The sequence below is a fragment of the Pimephales promelas genome, chromosome 10, assembly GCF_988280905.1.
Source record: "Pimephales promelas chromosome 10, fPimPro1.hap1.1, whole genome shotgun sequence".
NCBI classification, from domain to species: Eukaryota; Metazoa; Chordata; class Actinopteri; order Cypriniformes; family Leuciscidae; genus Pimephales; species Pimephales promelas.
In genome coordinates this window covers 4,830,499-4,852,729 of record NC_142778.1, presented here as the reverse complement: position 1 = coordinate 4,852,729, position 22,231 = coordinate 4,830,499, and the positions used below count along the sequence as shown (strand labels likewise).

The 22,231-nt window shown below is 38.1% G+C and overlaps 1 protein-coding gene across 6 annotated transcripts in view; it reads left to right on the top strand.

The window, feature by feature from the left end:
- The first annotated feature begins 47 nt into the window (after positions 1-47).
- Positions 48-22,231, top strand: part of large2 (LARGE xylosyl- and glucuronyltransferase 2) — a 185,959-nt gene continuing 163,775 nt past the window's right edge. For 4 of the 6 annotated variants that reach the window (XM_089135321.1, XM_089135320.1, XM_039647530.2 and 1 more), the window contains exons 1-2: positions 56-229; positions 5,037-5,218. The gene's annotated coding sequence lies outside the window, so the exon portion shown is untranslated. Of the gene's footprint in view, positions 230-5,036; positions 5,219-22,231 lie in introns of all 6 variants that reach the window. The other 2 variants (XM_089135322.1, XM_089135319.1) reach the window with 2 other exon arrangements.

Genomic DNA, 22,231 nt, shown 5'->3' with positions numbered 1-22,231 from the left:
AACCTGTTGTTTCTTTTACCATGGGTGTGCATGTACTCATGATACACAGACGTAAGTGTGTCTATATATTTGGAGAAAGAAGTTGGCATTCTCAATGACAGGTACTTAAATGGCAGGATGGTTGAACTGTGCCAGGGATAACGTTACTTGTGCAGGTTACCGACTGCTTCAGGAAAAAAACACGTCATGAAATTTCCCAAACGAAATGTTTGCACCCGCCAGCATATGGGTATGTACCTTTACAGTTTATGGTATGTACAATAAATGAACTTAAGAACAAACAAAGAACTTAGTTTGTCACACTTCTCCATTTTGGCTTTATTTTTGTTAAATAAATGACAGAGTGTAATATGTCACGTGTTGTTGTTCGTCTGAGGCTGTACTTGCCTAATTTTAAGACCTGCTAAAGACGAGATGTTTTTTTAATTTCCTGATACGTCCAAAACCATATCATTCAAAAGGTTGTCCTTTCTTACACACACACACACACACACACACACACACACACACACACACACACACACACACACACACACACACACACACACACACACACACACACACACCTCTTTGTGCATAGAAGACCTACTAAGTTTGTTAATATATATATAGCCTATGAACATTTGTTACTACATTAATGGGAATGTTACTTTTGAACATTCAGAAGGAAGTGAAATTTAAAAAATGTTAGATGAATGTCAAACTAAAATGTTTCAGAACCTTCCATGAACAATGTAAAACAATATTTGTTGTGCTAATGTTTTGAGAACATTATTAAAGACCAAATATCTTTGAATCAACATTCAAGGAAGGTTATTGAAAGGAATGTTTGTTCATCATAACGTTGAGAGAACCTTGCTAGAACGTAAGCCAAAGTTCTTTGATTCTGAGAAAGTTTCCTATGATGAGCATGATGTGCTCAGCTTTGTCATTTGTAGTAATCATTGATCCAGACTGCCTTGTAGAGTGTACAGTGTATTCTCAGCAAACAAATTTAGGCTCTGGGTATGTTTTTGATTCCTAGAATAAGGTTAAGGGAATGGTCCCGGAACATTCTCCTTGCATTATAAAAATGGAACCTAAAAATAACCTGCATTGAACGTTCCTATAACGTTCTTGTTTGGTTCCCAAAAAAATAACCTCATGGGACCATTCGGGAACATTAGGGGAATGTTCTGTGTTTGCTGGGTTGCTGTTTTGAAATGTTTAGCATTGCATACTGTTTCACATTCTATTTTTAAGAATACAGCAGTTTGTTTTACAGTGTTTACAGCAGGATGCTAGTCTTCTGCTCTAAACATTTTTCTCCCTTTGAACTAGTAATCTTCTAAAACCTCTTCTACGGGTCAACAGCGCAGACAGGGATTAGAAAACCTCCAGATGCATGACCCAAAATTGAATATAGCCCACAACCATCATCAGCGCTTTCAGATGAACCAGAATTAATTGAGCATATGCGTTTATAGAAGCAATCCACTTTGATTTCTTTTAAAAGGTTAATGATCCATTTCTCGTTTTATGTTAATAACTGAACACTAGAGTTTGCAAAATCTCTAACGCAAGTTCAAGCCTGTGTGTTTATTGGCCATCTGGCACTGGTGGGCATCTAGAGATAGGCAGAATGCACACATGAATATACAGTTAAGTCATTTATAGTTTTGAATGTAGATAAAATCTGACTTGATATAATCTGAATTTATACATTCTGGTATATAATGATATACTTCTAGTATCGTAATATACTAAAGTAATATGATGGTAAAGATATTTGCTTGTAAGGGTTTTGATATTATTCTAGTAAGGGTTTTGCGATTTTAAAGGGAATTACTTCACCGCATCATACCGTTATATTTAGTATTTATATTTTAAATACAAGCTAAACCTGTGAAAATGTTCCTTTCTAAAAAAAAAAGAGAGCCATACTGTCACATTCAAGTGGCTGCACAGCAAAAACTCCAGTGTTAAAGGGATACTCCACTTTTTTTTGGAAATAGGCTCATTTTACCACTCCCCCAGAGTTAAACAGTTGAGTTTTACCGTTTTTGAATCCATTCAACCGATTTTCTGATATTTAGAAGAATATCAGTAACCAGACAGTTTCTGGTCTCATTGACTTCTATAGTAGGAAAAACATATACTATGGAAGTCAATGAGACCAGAAACTGTCTGGTTACTGATATCCTTCTAAATATCATAAAATTAGCTGAATACATTCGAAAACGGTAAAACTTGACTGTTTAACTCTGGGGGAGTTCTAAAATGAGCCTATTTCCAAAAAAAGTGGAGTATCCCTTTAAATTTACTCTCCTGGAAATATTTCCATTTTTGGCGTGCTATCAACACGCATAATCGCTTTTCAGCGTGTTTATGAACTCCGTTGACTTAACGTTACATTATTGTATATAAATACAGTATGACCTAGCCCAACCCCGTCCCTAAACCTACCCGTCACTGGGATTAATAATAGCATTTATGAGTCTTCTCCTACCATCCAAGGAAAAAAGAATATGGCTCCCCAGATGTAGATATACATTTTGCTTCATTTAGCTAGGACATTTAACAGCGTATACATACACGCGGAAAATGCGTACAACACGCCACTTGACTTGAAAGTGCCGTTTGAAAGTGGCGTATATGTTTACAGAAAAGTCATGATGCCATGTTGACCTATCACTGAAAACTTTGAGCCCTAAATTTTCCCATCACAGAAAACTTGACATTTATATATATATATAGTTTTATTGAATAAATAAAGGACACAGGACGTGTCCTCGTAAACCACATTTACTTTGTAAAACCCATATCATTATACAGATACACATTTGTATCCTCCTACAACACACACACAAAATCTGTAGTAATATTAAAAGTATGCAAATTACATTATAGGCGAGCAAATGATGGCAGAACCCTAATTTGTGGGTGAACTAGGCCTATGCCTTTAAGTCTTGTTCATTAGGTCTGTATGTAAAAATAGTTTGAAGCTATGTTTACTAAAGGACACGACTCTTGAACCGCCTGTTTCTGAATGTCGTGGCTAATTATAAGTGTTGACAATATAAAGAAGGAATTCTTCTATGTGACGACGATAACGTGATGTGACAGGACACAGTTAGAAGAGGCTGATTCACTTTGCACATGTATTAGTGTTCACTGATGGGATTGTTGTTTACTTTTGTCTCTCTCTCTCTTTCTCTCTCTCTCGCTCTCTCTTAAACCTCCAGGGTTCAGAGTGCGTTTTTAAAGTACATGCTCCTTTCTGAATTTAATTTTAATATATTGCATTCTCCTGACGAAATTTGAATTTGATTGGCACGCTGTTCACCACTGTCCTGCAATGATTAATTCAGTTTTAATCAAAAGCACAGATTTAATTTAGTATTTGATCCCTCTGTTATATCCCCTGCGCATACTGAGAGAATGAAGATGCCATTTTAAATGCTGGAACATATCTTTGTCATGATGTATTTTTTTTAATGAATGATTTTACAATGTCATTGTACATATCTAACCACAACAACAGGTTTCACTTATAAACAGCTTGGTTACGTCAGCTGGACATCAGTGTTGTTTATTTAATTGTGCATGCTCATTTCTTCAGTTTTAACATTTGAATTACCTTTGCTGACAGTCAATTAAAGTGAATTAAAAAGCCCTCATTTTTTATACTTGTATATAAAAAAAAGTCATACTGTACTCTACATTATAATTTCGTAATGCATAAATTCACATGATTGTTATGTGATTTACATGTTTGCCTAAATTCAGCATTTCATTTGATTGAATTTGTACAGTATTTATTACAAAATGGTATATAATTTATTGGAATTGATCGTATTGTATCCAGAAGATTTGTCAGCTATTGCAGTATCGGCAAGAACTTTAAAGGTGTAGTTCACTTTAAAAAAAAACTTTTGCTGATAATTTACTCACCCCCATGTCATCCAAGATGTCCATGTCTTTCTTTCTTCAGTTGAAAAGAAATGAAGGTTTTTGATGAAAACGTTCCAGGATTTTTCTCCAAATAATGGACTTCAATGGGAACCAAACGGTTTCGGTTAAATTTTTTTTTTTTTAAATGAGTGATCGTTTCGCTTGATAAGACCCTTATTCATCGTCTGGTGTCGTTTAAAACCCTTTGAAGCTGCATTGAAACTGTCTTTTGGACCTTGAACTGTTTGGTTACCAAATGCTTGCCTTGCTCTGTTCTGTGATGTGCGTTCGTGACTTTCCTGTTCGAACTCTTGATCAAAATGAACAAATATTTTCCAGAGTCAATTTGTTCATTTCGTTCGTTGAATGAACCAAATGACACGCAAAAAGATTTGTTCATTTTGATAAACGAGTTCAAACAGGAGAGTCACAAACGCGCATCACAGAACAGAGCAAGGCGAGCATTTGAGCTTATAAAACTTAAACTTTTTTTTTTTTTTAAATGAGTGATTGTTTCGCTTGATTTGCTTATTCATCATCTGGAATCGTTTAAAGCCCTTTGAACACTTTGCAGTTTGCACTGAAACTCTCATTTGGACCTTGAACCGTTTGGTTCCCATTGAAGTCCATTAAATGGAGAAAAATCCTGGAACGTTTTCATCAAAAACCTTAATTTCTTTTCGACTGAAGAAAGAATGACCTGGATATCTTGGATGACATGGGGGTGAGTAAATTATCAGCAAAAGTTTTTTTTAAAATGAACTACTCCTTTAATATGCATAATAAAAAAACAAAAGTAAACTAAATCTTACTAAACTGTCAGAATTCAAAATGTCTTTTGCTGCTTTGATTCAACTTCGGTTGACGAATTTTTGCTACATTGACACATTTATTGAACTGAAATGATTCTGTGTATAATGACAGTGTTTACTGCTTTACTGAACTTATCTTATCTCATAATTGATAACTGCATTGTTGAACTGAACTGAATCGACACTGAACTGACTTCAGCTGAATGACGCTATTGTCTTTTTGAGAGCTTCTTTACAGCAGAATCGAATTCTGTTCGCATCACTGATCATTATTTTCCTGTTTATCTTTAGATCGCATGAAAGGGCCAGGTTCATCATTACCTCCCGGAGAGAAAGGATACACTTCAACAGATGCTTCCCTGGAAGATTAGAGGGGACAAAAATCTAATTTTTCTTATCTAAAATAGTGAATGCCATGAAGCCAGGACTTTCCCCCCGGAGCTCCGGTTAGCCTGTGGTCTGCAGATTTGAAGGTGAGCGATGGTTCTCATGATTTAGCACAGCAGTTTGATGACATCTCCGTCCCGCCGGCGCTCCGTTGAGGGTCATTTGTCAGACATGAGTGATGCTTATGAAGGGAACGAGTGTGGATTAGACATCCCTCTCTCCACTCAATGCCGAACTCTTCCCTGGATCTTTTCTCTTCAGTTTTGGTGTGGGCAAGCACTCCCTACATTTTCTTTAGAAAATCTGTTCAATTCATTTTACAGTACGTGCGCATGTGTGTACTACTTACCTAAGAATGTACTGAGTGGTAACTACATGGCTTAAGGTTAGGTTTAGGGGTAGGTTTTAGCCTGGTTAACCAGATTCTCAGTTGTAACTGAGTTATGGTCTGGCAAAGCGTCATAGACAAATCATTTCCAAAGGGGCGTCACCAAGAAACATCTCTGAGTGTTCTTTGCTCGGTTTTAAGCAAAAAAGGAAGCGTTCAAATCGTTTAAAACAGACGCGATTGCTGATTCGAGCGAGTGACGTTCGGCGGCGGCATCCATCTTTGTAATGTAGGCTTAAAAATCCCAGCGCTGTCGTCATCGTGTAAAGCCTGCCCCAACGTTTCTGATTGGTGCTGCGATTTCGACGGATTGGAAATGGCTTTGAATGAGCTCTTTGCCAGACTAACTTTCAGAGCAAATCTAAATTTGCCGGAAGCTATGTCTGAAATCTCCAGTCAAACCACTGCTCCCTACCCCCTATGCCCATCACGTGGAGTATCTCACATAAATACAGTCCGTTATTATGGCTTAAGTGAACCAACATTTCAGTGAAAACCAGGTATGTGTCAGTATATTAGATCCTAGCATTCAGTATTAAAGTTACAGCAGCCTGTCATTCATGTTAAACAAACAAAAGATACCCAACTTCCACCCCTCAGATCTGGATCCGACTCCGCCCCCTGGATCTTGTGTACTGCAATGAGGTGCTACTGTGTAATTTACTTCTTTTTTTTATCTAACAATGAAATAACTATATGATGTATATCGTTATCATGAAATAGCTTTTCTCATAACATGAAATATGTGAAATGGGGGGTGAGGAGGTGCCTGTCCATCCCGTACTCTAGTACACCATGAGAAATCTGGTCACCCTACCTCTAATACACTGTAAAAGTCACTTGCTGTCACAGGTTTTTCATTGTATGCTGTGACAGAGTCAAGGTACATTTACCCTCGTTGTTAAATTAGAGAGAGTATCATATGAATCATTTTGGACGTATAAATAATGCATCCAAGTGGATTATAAAAAAGAGAATTGAAACATTACTCTCAGAGGAATAGTGTAAAGCATAAGATAAACATGGCTGTGGTGGTGTGTACATTTCCAGAGGCTTCCTGAGAGCACCATAGTTTACATATGATCTAAAGCTGTCAGCCGAAGGGTTTATTTTATTTTATTTTTTTTTAAGCGTGACATCACTCATCCCACCAGAGAGCCCACTGATTGGCTGGAGACTTCATTTGTATACGCCTCTATTATGAATAATTTATCACAGTCTAAGTAAGTGGAGCGATTTAAAAATTAAATATTAACCACAAATCACACTATTTTGGTCTGATTTTAAATACACTTAAACATAAGGGACCAAACCCACACAGAATACGTGTGTCTGTGGTGAAAGTGTTTTCTTTCTCTTTTTCTATAATAGGGTCATTGTGAGGGAATGGTACCATTTGAGTGTGAGAATTGCAGCGTTTTTATTTAATTCCATTTGTTAAAAGATGTATTTTTCACCTCATGCCCATGATAAACTGTCATAAGACTTTTCATTGGCAGATTATTACCCTAATCTAAATTTTCTGGTTACGGCCTTGCAGGGAAACCTAATTTTTAATTACTTGCTTAGTGTGTGTAACCCTAGGCATGTTATTTCAACAATGATTTCATGCAAATTTATTTACAAACCATTTGATTAGATAATCAGGGTAGTTTCACACAGTTTCATCGTGCCTTAAAAATGCATTTTGCCATTCCTATTTAAATACATTTCTATTATATGTTTTGGGGTTGAACATTACAGAGTTGTGCAATGATATTTTCTATAAGGCAATTAATAGCCAATTTGGTAGTTAATACACTAACTAATGCTAACTAATGGATCCTTATTGTAAAGTGTTACTTAGGCTACATTTTCCTGCATTTCAAATTCAATTTGAAAACATCTGTGCTTAGTTTAGTTCAATACTGTTCAGCTGACACTCAGTCCCGGGGTCTTTGTTAGACGTTGGTCCTGCTCTCTCTTCCCTCGGTCTCATTTCTCATGCAGATAGTCGTCTGTGTTGGTTTTCTCCTGCATCTATCTGGCAATAGAAATAGAGATGGAAAAGCACGTCGGATCGTGGGGACAACCACAGCTGCGCACTTCCCTTCTTATCCCTTTTCCGGCTTCTGTGTGTGTGGGCCTCAGAAAGCAATCTCACGTTAATGAAATCACGCGCGCACACATCCACCTGGCCCATCTCGCTGTAATGAAGACTGCTCGCACACACACCTGGGCCAAGGAGGATCGAGATGGGCCCGGACACCACAATGTTGGCAGGCCGTAGAGGAGCTGATGTAAGCCACAACTTTCCCCGCAGGTGTCGGTTTAATATAAACGAAGATAGAGACGCCTGCTCAGGCCAATCAGCTGATTGGCTGACGAGAGGGATTTTAGCAGACTGCAGTGTTTAATAAAGGTGCAACCATAAAATTGAATCATGGACCATCAGCTGTGCTGAAATTAAGTAGTATCTTTTTCCTCAATAATTAGATTTTTTTTAAAGGACTTAATATTTATATAGATTTTTTACATTTATACTTCTCTGAGAGTGATTTTTAAATGTATATTTTCTTTATACAGCTGATGTTGACGCATTCAGATGGTAGAGTCAGAATTTGGCATAAACAGAATGAGAACATGGATCCATCATGCCTTGTTACCACTGTACAGGCTGGTGGTGGTGGTGTAATGGTGTGGGGGATGTTTTCTTGATACACTTTAGGCCCCTTAGCAGTGTTGTAGTACTCGAGACTCGGTCTCGGTCTCGAGACCATATTTTAATGGTCTTGGTCTTGTCATGGACTCGTGTGCATTTGGACTCGGAATTGACTCGTACTCGAACATTTTTTTTTTAGGACTCTGACTTATTCCTGAGTCCACTCGAGTTCAATTCAAAATATTTTTCATGATTATTAATGTACGTAATGTAAATAAAATATTTCTTTAAATTGATTGACACACCCAGTGATTGGTGATTTTCTAGTGCGCAACTGCGCATGACAAATTGTAATAAAATTACTTTTAACACCACCTACTATGTGGCCTTTTTCTCCTAAACTGATCATATTTTTTAAACTCTAAGTAAATTCAGTAAAAAAAAAGGTTTTCTCTAAGTAAATAAAAGTAGACTAGGTAATCAACCCTCACTGGTCTCGGACTCGACTCTCTATGGACTCGTTCTTGACTCGGACTCGACTCTCTCTGGTCTCTAGGTCTCGGACTCAAGTGAGGTGGTCTCGACTACAACACTGCCCCTTAGTGCCAATTGGGCATCGTTTAAATGCCTCGGCCTACCTGAATATTGTTTCTGACCATGTCCATCCCTTTATGTCCACCATGTCCCCATCCTCTGATGGCTACTTCCAGCAGGATAATGCACCATGTCACAAAGCTCGAATCATTTCAAATTGGATTCTTGAAAATGACAATGAGTTCACTGTACTAAAATGGCCCCCACAGTCACCAGGTCTCAACCCAATAGAGACGTAATTATGAACTAGTCATGCACTTAAACTTATAGTACACTTAAACATACTTTTATATACTAAAATTGAGCCAATTTAGTCCCAAACGGCATTAAAATAGTACACTAGTTTACTACTAGTAAATATTGACATTAGTATATTTACTACATAATGTAAACTTAAAAATATATTTGAACATTACTTAAGTTTACTTCATAAAAGGAACTTGAAGTGTAACTTCTTTTTCACCAGGGTTCTCATTAGCAATTTACAGTATACTTATTTCCACAAATTTCCATGTTTATGGGGACTTTCCATAGACATGATGATTTTTTATACTGTACAAAATACCCATCACACACACAAAAAAAAAAAAAACATTCTGCAATTTCACTTTTTTCACATAAGGTCAACATTTACTGGTGTTACTATCCTTGTGGGTCCCCATAGCGTTGGGAATACCAGGTACACACACACAGTTACAGAGATCATACAAAGCTATAACTTAACTTATTTTACTTTTGAATAAAGCTAGTTTATTAAATTAGCTGGTAAATTAATTAATTAATTGTAAACCAAACCCTGAGCCGACCTCTGAAAATAACATATATTATATAATATATATTCTTTTATAGCACAAAAATGCATTTATTTTGAAGCTATTTCTAATCCAACACAAAAGCAGTATTTAATTTCCAATTTTCCTCAGGTCCCACCACAGCACTGCAGAAGTTCACAGAGTAGACTTTTACCTAACGAGTTGAATTTTTATCAAGGGAGGTCTTTTATGTTTTCTTGGTTACTATGTTTCCTTCAAAATTCCTCAGTCCATCAGCATGACAGGAGAATTACGAATTAAGATATCAAGAAGTGTTCAGTGTCTGTCACAAGGAAGGGATTTTATTGAACATGGTAGCAGTGCAACTCTGTAAAAAAGTTCAGTTTCTTCAATACAGTTCTAATCTCCTCAATACGACTGATTTAAAGAAACATAAGAGATAGTCTGTGATGTAATGGCCAAACTTGCATCCTGACGGCTGCAATGTTTAGAAGATTAACAACGGACCTCAGAAGGAAAATGGCTCATCTCAGCATTTTGATGAATTTGAGTGTCCAGAAGGGCAGAATAGACTGTAAAAGCCTTTGTGTGTGTGTGTGTGTGATTTCTGAAGTGTTTGATAAAATGAGTGGAGGAAGAATAAGAACGGTGGCCTGTATAAATCATTTTGACAGGTGGCTCTCACACACCTGGATAACATTACCTTTGAGATAATTACCCCGGGTAGATAACAGCTATGGCCTCTGCATTATAGAAACTAATTCAGTGTATGGAGACTTACAGCTTGAAGAAACAACCTTTTGTGAACATTACAGCACACTGTGTATGCTGCCATTACCATTAGTAAAACCACAATGCTTCAATATGCTTTATAACAGAAACTTTTCAGTGTTTTCAGAGTTCATTTATGACATTCAAGTCCAACGGTTACGATTTTCGAAGAGTTGGACCTTTATTAAAGGAATGTTTGTGGATAAAACCAATTTAAACTCCTCCCTCAGATTATAAAAATAAAGACATTAAAGGGATTTGAAATTCATTTTTGGTATGATTTTGCTTACTTCAAGGGCATCCAAGATGTAGGTGTCTTTGTTTCCGCAGTAGTTTCAATTTTGATATTTTTAGGTCTTGTCTATCAGTCATATAATGGAGGTCTATGGTCACCACCTCAAAGTGCACAGAGAAGTCCTAATTAAACATGATTTAATGACTCGTAAATGTAAGTACACATTGATGGCCTAAGACACGAAACAAGTGGTTTGTGTGAGAAAACGAACACGGCCACAGCCACGTCCGAGTTATCTGATGGCGCTGGCGCTTTGTGGCTGTGGCATCAAGAGGTAAAAACTATATAAATACTGTTCGTTTTCTCACACAAACCGCTCGTTTCGTGTCTAAGGTCATCAATGTGTACTTACATTTACGAGTCATTGGACTTCTCTGTGCATGCTCTTTGAGGTGGTGACCATAGACCTCCATTATATGACTGACAGACAAGAACGGTTTGACCTAAAAATATCAAAATTGAAACTACTGCGGAAACAAAGACACCTACGTCTTGGACGCCTTTGAGGTAAGACAAAACACATCAAAAATGAATTTCAAAGTGAACTATCTCTTTAATGCACTTTTAATTAGTCCTTCTGGAAGTTGTACCACAAGAGCATAAATGTAGAGCTTATATTTATGGTAAAACACATGTAAGTTATTCAGTAAAATTATTATTATTTTTATTTTTTTTTCAGCTATAAGATTGTTTAAATCAATTTTGGGATGTGATTAACCAAAAATTATTGGTGCCTTGATTGATTAAGATTAAATAATCACGTCGTCTACGTTAAATGGATTTCCATTATCATGACAGGAGTTCAACGATTGTATAACTTTGCTAAAAAAAAAAAAATTGTAAAGTGATTTTATGGAAGTAGTATCATTGTAACTTATTTGTACATTATATATTATTATATTTCTAACACTGTAGCATTTTACAGTCTTTTACTGTTAAAATTACGATTATTTTTTACAGTGGGTAAAACACGTAAGTTATTCAGTAAAATTATTTTATTTTATTTTTTTCAGTTGTAAAATTGTCTAAATCAAAACTTTGGGGTGGGATTAACCAGTTTACCAATATTATTGCTTTACCAAAAATTATTGGTGGCTGGGTGGATGGATTGATTAAGATTAGCAAAGTTGCAAACAGTGCTTTACAAATAATCACGTCATCTAGGTTTACTGGATTTCCACTATCATGACAGGAGTTCAAAGATTGTATAACTTTGCAAAAAAAAAATGGTAAGTGATTTTATGGAAGTAGTCTCATGTGCTATTGCAATAGATTGGAATACATTAATAAGTGTATATTCTGAAAATAAATTTCCATTATAACAGTTTTTAATAGATAATACAAAATTAAATTTTATTCCTGCTATAATTAATAGATTAAGTTTTACCCAGAAGATGCATTTAAAGCAAAATGTTAATAACTGTGTTTAATAATAAAAGAAGGGAGCACATTCATATGCAGATTCTGCTGAGATAACAGTTCAGCTGCACTAAAATCACTGGAAATCTATCCTCTTTAATTTAACAAAGACCCTATTTCAACTCGCTGTCCGGCTTGTGAACCCTCCACAGGTGTTAGATTGAACTAAAGGGATTCAAGTTCATTTTAAAAGTGCTGTAAGTCTGAGAGCTGGGCGAATCACTCTCTGCATGTTCTGTAGTGCGACAGAGATTAAGGTATTAAGGTCGACAAATTGCTCTGGCCCCTAGAAGTGAGAAATCTGTAATCAAGGGTGTACGTGAGCGAACAGCTGATTAAAGAGTTTATGTTATTCATGAATCGTGGGAAATTGTAAAAAGAGGGATTGACAGCAGACTGTGTGAGAAGTGTATTAATTCATGCTTCATAAATAAAGGAGTTTTGAGATGGCTGGACACTTTTGTTTAATGTTCGTGGCAGGTTTCGCATCTCTTTGTTTGTGTTCTACTGGGTCTGGAGGCATGTTTGTCAGGCGTTACTTCGCTGACATGTTTTCATCACAAACTTCACCCAGCACCTTGACCGATCCAGTAAATGACAGGGCTGCTGTGGTTGTTGTCTTGGGGTTGTTTTGTTCTCTCTTTAACAGGGATGGAAGCAAACTGAACTGCTGTCTGGGTTGTGGCGGCCGTCATGCTGTGTGACACTATGTCTCTTTGTCTCCTTTTCACAGAGCATATTGAAAACCTCATGTGTCTGTGCTTTGAGAGGAGGCAAATTGTCACAATTTAGTCAGATGCCATCCAATTCTCATCTCTTGGGTGAGGAAAGAGCCATTTTAGGCATATATTTACATAAGTTTGAAAATTGCTGATTTCTGTTTTGTCAGAAGAAATGCCGTAAGCAGACGTGTGAGGACTTGGCAAGCGCTTCATAAAAATGCATTGTGTTTCTTAAAGGGTACTCCCAAATACAGCATTTTGAAGCAACTGTAAGTCATTCATTCTTAATGAGCTGCTCTTTTTATTGACAACATGAGCCTTACAGCGTCTGTTGTGATGCAGGATTGTCCAAAGAAGATGCAAAAAAGTTTGTGCCTGCCTTATTCATTAAACATGAGCAGGATGCATTTCTGTGTAAATTGTTTTACCCTCCAAAAAGTTTTTATCAATAAGGAATGATATACTTTCAGATTCGAGTCAAATTTGTTTTCACCGGGAATATGGATGGATGATGGATGGATTCTAACTAAATATCACAGCCTTTTCTTTAATATATATATATATATATATAGAATGCACTCACCTAAAGGATTATTAGGAACACCTGTTCAATTTCTCATTAATGCAATTATCTAATCAACCAATCACATGGCAGTTGCTTCAATGCGTTTAGGGGTGTGGTCCTGCTCAAGACAGTCTCCTGAACTCCAAACTGAATGTCAGAATGGGAAAAAAAGGTGATTTAAGCAATTTTGAGCGTGGCATGGTTGTTGGTGGCAGACAGGCTGGTCTGAGTATTTCACAATCTGCTCAGTTACTGGGATTTCCACACACAACCATTTCTAGGGTTTACAAAGAATGGTGTGAAAAGGGAAAAACATCCAGTATGCGGCAGTCCTGTGGGCGAAAATGCCTTGTTGATGCTAGAGGTCAGAGGAGAATGGGCCGACTGATTCAAGCTGATAGAAGAGCAACTTTGACTGAAATAACCACTCGTTACAACCGAGGTATGCAGCAAAGCATTTGTCGAGCCAAAACACGCACAACCTTGAGGTGGATGGGCTACAACAGCAGGGATACCACTCATCTCCACTACAAAGAGGAAAAAGAGGCTACAATTTGCAAGAGCTCACCAAAATTGGAAAGTTGAAAACTGGAAAAATGTTGCCTGGTCTGATGAGTCTCGATTTCTGTTGAGACATTCAGATGGTAGAGTCAGAATTTGGTGTAAACGCAATGAGAACATGGATCCATCATGCCTTGTTCCCACTGTGCAGGCTGGTGGTGGTGGTGTAATGGTGTGGGGGATGTTTTCTTGGCACAATTTAGGCGTTTAGTGCCAATTGGGCATTATTTTCATGCCACAGCCTACCTGAGCATTGTTTCTGACCATGTCCATCCCTTTATGGCCACTGATGGCTACTTCCAGCAGGATAATGCACCATGTCACAAAGCTTGAATCATTTCAAATTGGTTTCTTGAACATGGCAATGAGTTGACCGTACTAAAATGGCCCCCACAGTCACCAGATCTCAACCCAATAGAGCATCTTTGGGATGTGGTGGAACGGGAGCTTCGTGCCCTGGATGTGCATCCCACAAAGCTCCATCAACTGCATGATGCTATCCTATAAATATGGGCCAACATTTCTAAAGGCTTTCAGCACCTTGTTGAATCAATGCCACATAGAATTAAGGCAGTTCTGAAGGTGAAAGAGGGCAAAACACAGTATTAGGTCAAGTGTTGACCAAATTGCTTCACAATCTTATAGGACAAATTACATAATCTTTACAGAAATACATACAGCATTTAGTATTGATTTCGTAGACTAAATGTTCATTAAGTTGTTGTTTTTTGTTATTATTAGTGTGGTGTTCATTGCACACGTCACGTGACAAATTAACAAGAGACTCGTAAAGTAAAGTAATTATTTATGTTTCCTCTAAATTACTTTTGATTTCTTAATTCAGAATATGATCAAGATTGCGTAGGAGGATGTGTTCAAGGAATCTGGCTTTTAAATGAACAAAATGACTCGAATAAAGATTTGTTCATTTTGATAAACGATCGAACAAGAGGGTCAGTAAAATGATCTGAACTTCACATTACTAAAAGATCATCTAAACCAAGCTTTTGTCCTCTAGCTATGCAAGCCGTGACCTCAGTTAAGTTCAGTACTAATCCTGTGAAGTCACCAATCTCAGTGATGTGAATTATAAAGGCAGCTCTCCTCCTCTGACCCGCTGTCATTGGAGAGGGGAGATCGATGAGCTACGGGCCACTGTAATTGGGTAATACACCTCTTTTGGGAGGGTGTCCATGAATCAATGCGAGTGTATTACAGAAGCTGTAAAACAGCCCTTGGATGGACCGTAAATACTGGAGAAGTGCAAAGCACCCCATAGGCCGCACTGAGGTAACGCTTAACTAAAGTTCTTATGTACTTCCCTCCCAGCTGAGTACAACGAATTGTTCTATAGGGCTTTCATTCTCGCTTTAGTACACGACTAACAATAGAAAAGACAGAGACAAATAACATCCCTGGCCAAACTGTATTCCTCAGCAAAGATATTTTAAGAGCAAGTTGCTTGACTCAAAACTTCTGTCACACCACAGAGAGCCCTCAGAGTGCATCAGCCAATCATCTGGCCCACCTCCCACCTGCGCTGTTAGTGTGGCTCTCCATCTGTCAGCAATCCTCAGCCCAGCGCAGGGAATTCCCTTCTCACTTCGGGCCGCTGGGACCGCGAGGCCGGCCCATGCCACGGGAAGTGTTTCATCTTCATCTTCAGTCGGTGAAAAGAAAGCAGTAGGGGAAGAGGAGTGGTGAGATATGGGTATCACACATAGTAGATCAATGTTGTGTTGAATCTGACATGCTGAACTGCTAGAACATCATCACCATCCTCACAGGTACAAGACTGTGATCCCTAATTAGCCTAGCTGTAAACATACACTTCCAGTCCTCCATCCCGAGAGAGGCCCTCCGTCTGTTCTCTGACTGTCTGATGTGTATAGTGCACAAAGTTGGCAAACCCGCGCTAAAATAGTCAGTTCTAATCTGGGGTGCGTTTTTCCGAAAGGATCGTTAGCCAACTATGGTAGAAAGTTCCGTCGTTACTAACATAGCCCGACGATTTGGTGTTTCCCGAAACTATAGTTCAAACGAACATTCGCAAACTTGTGTGGTAGGAACGACTTGACCTGTGGTTCGAAGCATAGTTCCTTAGTTTGTTGTGTCGACGTCATTGATTTCGCAGCAGCTGGGATGCGTTATATTCAGACCCATCGACCCTATAGCCTATTTCTTTCGAAGCTTTCACCATCCACTTTAAGTAATTCGGATGATTAAAAGTCGAGGTTTTACATAATTTGCTGTCTGTATCCTACCCTATCTCACGACCAATTCGTATGAATTCGTACGAGTGATTAAAAAGTGGCTAATTCGTACGACCTCACTCGTACGAACTCATACGATTTGTCTAAACCCACGTGATGGTTAGGTTTAGGGGCGGGCTCAGGGGTAGGTCATTCGTACGAATTCATACGAATTGGCCAATTCGTAAAATATGTACGATTTAGCAAAATCGTACTAATTTGTCTGAGTGAGGTCATATGAATTGTTACGAATTAGCCACCTCAGAAAATTCGTACGAATTCCCGTGAGATCGGGTTGTCTGTATCACAAATTACTTGAAACGATATAATAGCGTGACGATCGCAATTATTCTCCCTTCGAAGTGCCCTCCGAAAGGATTGTTTATGCCGGACGCGCCTTGGTTTGGGTTGTGCGAAGAAACGGTGAGTGTGCAAGTGAACAGCTTTGTTAAATTCCCAAAGACAAATTTTCATAAAACAATATTTTACAAAAATTATTTTAGGGGTTTACCCTTAAATATTAAAATGTATATGTACTGTAGCAGCCTACACATATAGACTAGGCCTACGCAACATATGCAGTGCTTAGCGCTATGGAAACATAGGCTAATTTACATATGTTAACATAAAATATTACACATTCAAACTATGGTATTTTTATATATAGTCAACGAATGAAACGCTTTAAACGATTCCAGACGATGAATAAGGCTCTTATCAAGCGAAATGATCGCTCATTTAAAAAAACAATAACAAAGTTTTAAGTTTTATAAGCACAAATGCTTGCCTTGCTCTGTATTGCGATGCACGTTCGTGACTCTCCGGTTCGAACTCGTTCATCAAAATGAACAAATCTTTTTCCGAGTCAATTCGTTCGTTGAATGAACCAAATGACTCGGAAAAAGATTTGTTCATTTTGATGAACGAGTTCAAACAGGAGAGTCACTGAACAGAGCAAGGCGACAATTTGAGCTTATAAAACTTAAAATTTGTTATTTATTTATTAAATGAGCGATTCATCGTCTGGAATCGATGAATTTGTCTTTTGGTAAGTGCATATAAGTGCATTATATGGAGAAAAATGCTGGAATGTTTTCATCAAAAACCTTAATTTCTTTTCGACTGAAGAAAGAATGACATGGATATCTTGGATGACATGTGGGTGAGTAAATTATCAGCAAAAGTTTTTTTCAAAAGTGAACTACTATTTTAAGTGAAGTCTGCTGGGGGGAAACGTAGGCAAATAAACAGCATTATTTATTAACACAAGTTATTGTAGATTAAATTAAAAACAGTAAAATATTAGCCTACTACCCAAACATATTCCGAATTAAAAGTTCTCAGACTTCTGCTCCTGCAGGATGCATTCTGCCTTGATGTGTGTCCAAAGGATCATCATCATCAGAATCTTCCTCACCATCGGCTCCAACGGCACAAACTTCCTCCTCTGGAAGCTGGACTTTTTTTTTTTCCTGACTGCAATGTTGTGGAGAATTGCAGAACAGCTTTTGGTGGGGTTTAGCTTTAGGCCACCACTGGACTTGCTGATGCAGGGAAAACGTTGTTTCCACAGTCCTACTCCTCTCCACTATAGAGCATGTCCTTCCATGGGCCTGATTAAACCTTTCCTCTGCAATGGTGGCTGGATGCTGCACAGGTGTCAAGAGGTAGGGGCGAAGAGGATATCCACTGTCTCCCAGGAGCCAGCTATCACCAAAGCCACCTTCTGAAGCCATCTGGCAAATTGCAGAATTGGCCCATGCAAAAGAGTCATGTGGGCTTCCAGGCCATTTTGCCACAATGTCAGTGAACATTCCCTTGTTATCACTATACTTGAACATGCTGGACGGATAGGCCTTCCTGCAAATGTAGGCTCATTTCCCTTAGGGCTTAATCCTGGGATTAGGGTGCCATCAATGATGCCAATCACTCTGGTGATGTTGTCAATATCATAGAATTGTTGTATTTCCTCAGGGGTTTGGGGGAAAACCAGGATGCTCTTCATCAGCTGTAACAGCAAAGGTGTTACTGTTGTCACAGTTTTGCTGACTTAAGACTTGCTGAGCCCCAGGCCATCACCCACCACCTCCATAAAACTTCCAACAGCAAAATAACGCAGTGTAGCTAACACACTGCACCTCTGGACTTGAGGTATAGTTCCTCTGATGGTGTGGTTTCACTATCTGAAATAATTCAAGAATCCTTGGAAGACAGAATTTTCTTAAAATTGCATCATCAGATAGGCTAGTGAGTCAAGAGGGCTAAAATTGGTCCTTATGTGGGCATTTATATAAACTGAACTCGTCTTCTGTGCTCCAGCTATAAGAATATTTGTAAAGCTACCATTGTTGAGGACTCTGTGTAAAACACACACTGTTTAATTAGGAGAGGCATTAGTACACCTGTTTTTGATGCACCAGATAATCTCTTTGCGTCTAAGGTGGTGATTTTAGCCAGGGGTGCGTTTCCCGTACAACTATGTAGTTCGCTGCTTCACTACTATAGTACGATGCATCGTTGGAGAAATCATCTAGCTAGTCACGACTGTTTCCCGAAATCCATTGTCGCAAAGTATCGTTTAACCACGTTTGAGATCCAATTAACGATAGATTTTTTAAATATATAAATTACAGATATATCATCTGAGGACTATTTCTAATAGTTCTCAGATATTTTACTTTATTACCAGACTCAATATTTGGCTCGTTCTTACATAGAGCACGTTCGCACATGCGCACTCTTCAAAATTGGTATTTTAAATCTTTCGAAAAGACGTAAATTACATTTGTATGTATTCTAAATAAAAGACACCGGTTGAACTGAATGTCAGCTTGCTTATTTTGCTCAAGATAAGGATTTATTACGTCCAAATGTGACACAATATAGAAACTATGCCTCTAACCACTGCTGTTTGCGAATGTTCGTTGGAACGATTGTTTCGGGAAAGACCGACTAGTTGAACTATGCTGATAACGACAAAACTTGCGACCATAGTTGGCTAACGATGCTTTCGGGAAACACACCCCAGATCATCTCTTTGCGTCTATAGCTGTACCAGTCTTTATACATGAGATAGACATGAGATAGACATAGATAGAGGAAGTGTGAATGATCATATTTACGAGTTGAACACATGAATGGCAGCACAATGTTTAATTACCAGCGGGATGCTCTGGATTTTCTAATTATGCTGTCATTGTCAGTTTTAGTGAAGTTTATTTTGTACACAATTTATGAACTGTTGATGTGGAATAGTGATAAAGCTTGCCAGAAAGCTCTACTCATTTAGCCAGTTTATAAGGACACTAAACGACTCTCATCACTCTCTCTTGTGGATCTACAAAGATAAAACTATCAGTTACACACCAAAATCTTCATTTAGTTTTCTCCAATGCATCGTCAGAAAACGAGAAAGAAAGAAAATGTGAAATTTTGAATACACATCACAAACTAATTACGACTTCAGAACTCTTAAGTGATAACTTCCCATGGGAACGTGAAGGCGGCGTGACCACCTGCTTTTCCAGATGCCAGAATCTGGAGGAGATTTTAAAGACGGGAAAGGAAAACCTACTAGGAAGATGCATAACATCTGTCTTAATTTTCTTCATTGCTCTGCATCTCCAGAGAAGTCCCAAAGCCGAACCCTAGAGGACGCAGCTCTGGTGTAAACTCTTGAATTTGCACCGATTTTGAAGAGACTGTTTCAGGAATAGTCAATCCCAAGTGTCGGCAAGTTTTAAGTCAACCATGCCACATATTGATTTGAGTAGTAAAAGCTTCCCTGCTTCTGGAGGGTTGCATTATTAACACAGCGTGTAGTTAAATGCCTTAGTTGGGTGGTAATGAAGTCGGGCTGGGAAGCTCACATCAGATCAGGCCTCGTTAGAACTGATGTTTGACTGCTGGGCTGAAGAGAGAAGACTATTTGCTCAGGGACTTTAAACCGACATTGTAGAACATCATTGCCTGCTTCAGGGGAAATACTCTGCAGATTACTCACATTTAAAAGCACTTTTGTGAGAACCAGATTTTTTACTTTCTTATTTCCATCCTTTATCTCATTGGATGGTGCTGAAGTAGAAAAAGGGATTTTATCTGTATTCTGTGGTGCCTGATTACCAATCAATGAAAGAATGTGAGTTCCTGTAACGCCCACTTCTTCAGTGGCATTGGTTCTGGAGGTATTCACATTAAATATTTCCATTTGGGATTTTTTTTAAAAGTCTTAAGTGTTTTAGGCCATGAACCAATCAACCAGCTGTAAGGTGAATCACAACATTTCCAACTTTTATTTGAAGCAAAAAAGTATTGAAAATCTGACAAGACCAACTGGCGTTGCTTCATGGGAGGGCGTTTCCTGCAAGCTCTTAAAATGGCACTGGCAGGACACATCGATCATCAAAACTTCGAACACACTTTCACACTGTCTTACCCCTTTTCCACCCAAAAAAGAACTGGTTCGGAACTGGTTCTGGTTCAAAGTTGGTTTGGAGTTGGTTCAACTTGCAAACCGCTTCAGAACCTATTTGTTTTTCCACTGACTAAAGCGCCCAGGGAACGATGTTGTTACGTCACTGTGTACATTGCCATACGTCTTAGCTAGCAACATGACATCATGACTTTTGCGTAAACATACACGCCACTTTCGAGTCAGGTTGCGTGTTCTCTCTACGCATTTTGAGCTATCCGCGTGTATGCATGTATGTCTACGCCATTAACGTCCGCGTCATTCCGCGTGTCTGTACACGCAGTCAAATCTCCAGTCATAAATGCCATTAACCCCAGTCCCAATTTAGGTTTAGGGCTGGGTTTACAGGTGGACCCTCATGCTTATGTTTTTCTAAAATGACTCATGTGTGTTCAAAATGTTGTAAAGTAGTTTCTTAATTTTCTTCCCTTTATTTTTTTTTTACCAAACTGTAAAGATCAACTGTTTGTAGGACAATTGTTTTAGCTTGTTTGATAGCCTATATAAAAAAGCCTGTTTTGTAAAGTGAGCCATTTTCACCTCAGAAAGGAGTTCTGATTTGCTCTTCCTGCAATCCATCTTCCTCCTGTCCCAATCACCAACACATCCACATCTGTCAGGCTAAATCTTCTTTTCTCTTTCTGGCCTGATGTGCTCTCATTTGGCAGAATTGACTGAAATGGGCTTTTGTGTTTTGTTGTTTTGATGTTTGGCAGTCCTGATGCTCTATAGGTTTGCCTTCGGCTTGTTCAGAGGCTGACCTTGGTTAAAGCGTTCCACCTGATGCCGCTCGCTCACAGTGGCATTCTGGGTGATTGGGTCTCTGAAATTAATCTAGGTAGAGTTCGATTTGTCATTGTTCCTTCTCCGAGGCTCTTGGATTGGATCCCATTCAGGGGTTAGTCTGATTTTGATTGGTTCCTGCTCTCAGGGCATTGAGTTGGATCTGTTTTGAAACCCTCTCTCTATCCTTTAGGAAAGCTTCGGCATAAATGGCTGGATTTTACGGTCTCTCTGATTGCTTCAATTCGTTGCGCCTGTTTTCAAGGGTCCACAAAAATATCCAGTACTTTGGCCTCACATTTTATTTTTTCTTGTTATTTTTGCTTTTAGGATGAACTGTAGACCTCTCAAACGTCAGTTGCCAGATTTTACATTACATAGCATGATCTGACCCAACACTGTACACATTTATTTTCAATGTATATACATACTTCTGTTTCTTAAAAAAAAATCAAAAATCATTTATTCAGCAAGGATGCATTAAATTGATCAAAAGTGTAAGTTTTTTATGTTAGAAAATATTTTTATATTTTTAACTTTCTATTCATCAAAGAATCCTGAAAAATGATATTCAGAAACATATTCAGAAACAAATTACATTCTAAAATATAAATTGTAATATTTCACAATATTACTGTTTTTTTTTACTTTATTTTTCATCAAAAACATGCAACCTTGGTGAACTTTTTTTAAAAACATCTAAGCGAACCCAAACTTTTTTTTTTGTGATCAATATTTTTTATTTTAAGTTAACATACCAGATACAAATCAAAACTCACTGAACTATATACAAACAGATGCCATGAAAACTCCCCACATATAAGAATATATATATATATATATATATATATATATATATATATA